Source organism: Triticum urartu, chromosome 2A (assembly GCF_056163025.1).
Source record: "Triticum urartu cultivar PI428250 chromosome 2A, HENAU_Tu73, whole genome shotgun sequence".
In the NCBI taxonomy this organism is placed as follows: Eukaryota; Viridiplantae; Streptophyta; class Magnoliopsida; order Poales; family Poaceae; genus Triticum; species Triticum urartu.
The window spans coordinates 152,428,166-152,433,535 of NC_141874.1; the positions used below are offsets into that span (position 1 = coordinate 152,428,166).

Genomic DNA, 5,370 nt, shown 5'->3' on the forward strand with positions numbered 1-5,370 from the left:
TTTTGAATAAATCCAAAGGGATTCAAAACATTCCCAACATTTTTGTGGCAGTGCACAATACTTCTTTGAATTTGTTTTGGCCAGTGGGATATTTTTGTAAAGTCATTTGTGGCAAAATAAAATGCAAAAGCTGCTGGAAAAAGAAAAACAAAAGAAAAAGAAAAAGGAAAAGAAAAGGAGAAGGGGTGGAGAGCCCCTGGCCTCCCCTTGGGCTTCGGCCCACCTGAGCCAACTGGCCCAGCTAGGCCGGCCCACTCCCCCCCTGTCGTCTTCCCCCTCCCCACTGTGCGAGCGACCGCGCGCTCGCGTCTCCGCCGGACCGCCTCGCTGTCCTCGCCGGCGAGGGGATAAGGGCGACGACGAGGCCGACCCCTCGGGCTCCCCTGCCACTCCAATCGTCCCACTCCCTCTGGACGCTCTCTCTCCCTAGTTACCCCCTCTCTCTCGCGCGCGATATCCCACTCCCATCGAGCGCCATCACCGCCGTACTTCCGTCGATCCCGCGGCTACCGGCGGCCCCGAGGCCACCGGCCTTGTCCGTCCGCTCCGCCGTCATCATCCACGTCGCCTGGGGTCCTCCGTTGGAGCCGAGGGCCCCTTCAGTTGCCGATCGCAGTCGTCCCCTTTCGCCTCTGTCTCCGATGCTCGCCAGCGACCTCGAGCACCCATGCTGCTACTAATCCAATCGCCGACCTCCTTGCGCCGCTCAGTGAGCTCTTCCCTCCCTCCATTCTTCCCCCGCACCGTGTGGTTCTCCCTAGCTAGCTCGTCGCCGTTACCATGAGTTCGCCACCGCAGATCTCCTCACCGTCGTGGCCACGCTCGCCGTCGAGCTCAACCGAGCACTGCGCCGTGCCCAGCACGCTCCGAGCAGCCTGACCCACACGCCAGTTGCCCCTGCCGTGCCCTGCTTCGACGAGCTTGAGCTCGCCCGAGCTCCGGCGTCCGCCGCGGTCAACGCCACCATCGACACCGTACATCCCAGCCTCGGTTGAGACCTTGAATGGCTGCGCCCGAGCCCCTGCTTTTGAGTGCACCACCCCATGCTCCTTTTGAGCTCCCGTAGCCCCGTCCTCGATGAGGCCCCAAGCCAACCGCCGCCCACGCTCGTCGCCGGTGCCGCTCCAGCAACCCCCGCCCCCATTACTGCCGCAGTTCGAAGTGCGCTATCCCCCTGTGCTTGTAGATGCTCGCGGCGGTCCAAACGTCCCCCGGTGGCCGTTTTCTGACCATGTCCGCACCACACCGCCATCTGAATGGTCGCCGCTGGCGCGCCACCGCTGCCAGCCGACGTGGCCAGCCTGGGGCCACCACCTGGGTTACTGATTTGTGGCCCAGGGCCCTCTTTGACTTGTTGAGTGCGGTCCACGTGCTGACTGGGTAGCCCCCAGCAACTGACATGTGGTCCCCCTTTGTTAATTAGTCTATTAAATGTTTTTATAAATAAAAGTAATTAGATTAACCTAAACACTCACTGACACCCAGGGCCCACACCCCTAATTAACCCTGCTAGATGAGTTTAATCCACTATTAAGCTAACAGAGGCTGACATGTGGGTCCCTGTGGCCCCACTGGTCAGGTTTGACCTGGTCAGCCGCTCTGTTGACTGCTGACATCATCAACATGTCATGCTGACGTCATATTCCATTTCTGTCAATATTAATAATTCCAGAATATTGTTTAAAACTTAGAAAAATCATATAAAATAATCCGTAACTCGGATGAAAAAGTTTTATACATGAAAGTTGCTCAGAAAAATCCAACGAATCCGAATACGCGGTCCGTTCATCTGTCACATGCCCCTAGCATGCTGAACATAGATCATTCCCCCTCCAGTCATCTGTCTGCCACAGGTTCGGAACCGGGAATACCTTCCTGGTTGAATTCCCCCTTCACCTATATCGTGTAGCCATACGTTAGGTCACACCCGGCACATCATATTGCCATGTTATGCTTTGTGATGCTGTGTTTGCTTTATATTTATTGTTCTTCCCCCTCTTCTCTCCGGTAGACCCGAGATCGATGCCACCCCTATGATCGACTACATCGACGATGACACTTCTTCCTTTTCAGCAGAGCTTCCATGCAAGCAAACCCCCCTTGAGCATTTCGATATCGCCCATTTTTTCCTTCTCATGCTTGCGTTAGAACTGCTACTGCTTTCTGCATGATCCTATTCTGATGCATAGCTTGTTTTTTACCTGCTTTCATACCTTACCTACTTATTCTAAACTTCTTAGTATAGGTTGGTTAGAGATCCATCAGTGACCCCCACCTTGTCCTTGTTGCCCCTACTTCATCATCGAAGACCCGATCAACGAGATCGAAGACCAGGCCCCGGCACCGCACATCACTTTCCCCTTTTGTTGCTCGACTCTGCAGAGTTACCATCAAGTGCCGAGGGTGGAACCTCATACATCACTCCTGATGAGATCTCTGTAGTGTAGCTATCCGGTCGTGGTCATCGAGGGTGATTTCCTCCTTAACCACTTCCGATACGGCTCTGTCGTGCAACCCCTCAAGTGTGAACCTCGAGGGTGGATCCTCTTACGTTCACCTTGATGATTACATCGAGTGGAATTCACCGGGGGTGATTCCTCAGGTTTTCCCCTTGGTGTTAGACACACAGTTACTATGGTTACCATGACTTTACACTGAAACATGTTACTAAAGATGGGTTGGCCCTGAGGGGTACCCGCAAGAGCTTAATAGCGAGTGACGTGGAGTCGGGTTGACCTGGAAGGTGCCCGCAAGATACTTACGAGGCGTGGCCGGGCATTCTTATCCCTTGACGCAAGTACTCGAGACGGGGCGACGGGGTCACATCTTTCGTGAGTCTCTTCTCGTGACCGCACTACCAACACACTAACGATTTGGATATTTGATCCGAGGGGCCTCTGGCCTGATAGCACTAACCATCACGTGGGCATTGTATGGGCGTTCTGCGTCATATGCATCAGCCGAAGCTTTATAGATGTCAGCGACTGAGCGGCGCGCACCGGGTTGGACTGGTAAGCTCCTACCTTTTTAAGGAGGTAGCTAGGTCTGCTCACCGGCCGCCCACGCAACGTGCAGGAGTTCCCGGGGCGATGGCCCATGACCCCTGGGGCATAGGTTTAGTCCGGTGTGCTGATCTCTCTATTAAGCCTATGTTGGGTTGCGGCGTATTGTTTGGCCGAGGCCGGGCATGACCCAGGAAAGTGTGTCCGACCGGAGTTAATCGAGCGTGGTGGGTAAGTTGGTGCACCCCTGCAGGGAAGAAAACATCTATCGATAGCCTGTCCTACGGTAACGGACACTTGGAGTTGTATCCCGATCGATACAACTAGAACTGGATACTTGAGATGAGACATGGTTATGAGAAATGGATAGTATGGCTCTGGGATTGCTTTCTCGCAGGGAGTCGAGAAAGGAAATCTGGCCGAGGTTGCTAACACTACTACTACTTTACTTTATGCCACTCTTATCTCTCCTAATGCCGCAAGACGCTTGAAGATGCTAGTCTTTGATAGGCTAGGCTTTCCCCCTTCTCTTCTGGCATTCTGCAGTTCAGTCCACAGATACAGCTCATTTCATTCATACCGATGCATATGTAGTGTAGATCCTTGCTTGCGAGTACTTTGGATGAGTACTCACGGTTGCTTTGCTTCCCCTTTTCCCCTTTCTTCTTCTTTCCGGATGTTGCAACCAGATGGTGGAGCCCAGGATCCAAACGACCCCACCGACGACTACTACTACCCCGAGGTTGCCTACTACTATGTGGAGAGCACTGACGACCAGGAGTAGTTAGGAGGATCCCAGGCAGGAGGCCTTGCCTTTTCGATTGATATTGCTTTTGTGCCAGCCTTCTTAAGGCAAACTTGTCTAACTTATGTCTGTACCTAGATATTATTGCTTCCGCTGACTCTTGTGTTTTCGAGCTTATGTATTCGAGCCCTCGAGGCCCCTGGCTTGTAATATAAAGCCTGTATTATTTTTATTTGTGTCTGGAGTTGTGTTGTGATATCTTCCCATGAGTCCTTGATCTTGATCGTACACATTTGCGTGTATGATTAGTGTACGATTGAATCGAGGGCGTCACAAGTTCGTAGCAGAGCCGATTGCCTATAGGAATCCCCCTTCCACACTCTTTGGCCGAAGTTGAGTCTAGTCGATGAAAACTATTTTACTAGCATGGTTGTGCAGCCCATGGGCCCACGTCGCCATTGGGTGGTATTAGGATCTTTTATTCCTCGTCTATACTCTGGAACTCTGATCTCTCTTCTATTTTGGTGTTAAATGATTTTACTAACTCGAACATTAGGATCTCGTGATCACATCCGCCCGGAGAGCCCCTTATTTCAGATGATCGCTTGCTGCATCAGAAGATTCCGAAGATACTACGATATTCTCTCGAGGTTTTTCGCCTGTTTCCCTTGCAATTCCCTACCACCGAAATATCCTTATGGTAACTACACACACTTGCCAATCTTACATTCTATCCCATTGATCTTGTTATTACCAGATGCCCTGAACTGCTCTCCTTTGTTCCGAGAATCCTTTGAGCTTACTGCCTTGCAGTTCCTTGTCACCTGAATACCCCTACGGATAACTTTGTGCACCTATCAAGTATCCGCTCATCCTCAGTTGATTCGTGTACATCACAAAAGTCTTTGTAATACCATTCGTTCTTATGAAAATCCTCAGCAGCCTATTGTTCTTGAATTTCTTACTTGCATTATGGTTAATACCATAAGTCTAGTAATCTTATCGTCATCCTTTGTCATTATCATTTTGAGTCCATTGATACAATATGTTGCGAATGCTCGCAATCCTCAATCAGATCCTAGAATTCATCCTTCCGGCTCAGACGTCATTCTAACGTGTGCTGGATCTCGACCAATATAATCGCCATCGATTGTACCCCTAAGGCTATTCTACCTATCCATCCCTAATCAGAGCATTGCTTCTGATCCCTTGTCTTGGAATTCATAATTCCTTTGCAATTGAGCTTTGAGTTAGTCAGTTGTTTATATAATTTGATCTCCTTGCATTGTTTCTTCCTCTAGTTGAATACTGATGCTCACATCAGATCCCTTGTGGACCACCAGACCCCCTTTTTTCGGATTTTATCCGACAACGTCCTTCATATTCAATAAGCTTGTGAGCCTTTCCTCGGATACATAATACTTTTGGTAAATTGTATCCTCTGCTTTCTCAAGCATGCTCTACTACCGAGCTTGTGTTATTTATTCTTGAAATTTATGATATATGATCCTAAGATGCCCCAATGGGTTGAACTTATGCCTTCCCTAACATGTGTGAACTTGAAAGTTATGCGGGTTATACTCTACTGGCTTTTCGTCAGATAAAATTTCAAAACTACAGCTT

At 50.2% G+C, this 5,370-nt stretch overlaps 1 long non-coding RNA gene across 1 annotated transcript; it reads left to right on the plus strand.

The window, feature by feature from the left end:
* Positions 1 to 319: 319 nt before the first annotated feature.
* Positions 320 to 3,981, plus strand: LOC125541293 (uncharacterized). The gene is made up of 2 exons (XR_007297484.2): positions 320 to 709; positions 3,692 to 3,981. It is a non-coding gene; the product is annotated as an uncharacterized LOC125541293 (long non-coding RNA).
* Positions 3,982 to 5,370: the final 1,389 nt, after the last annotated feature.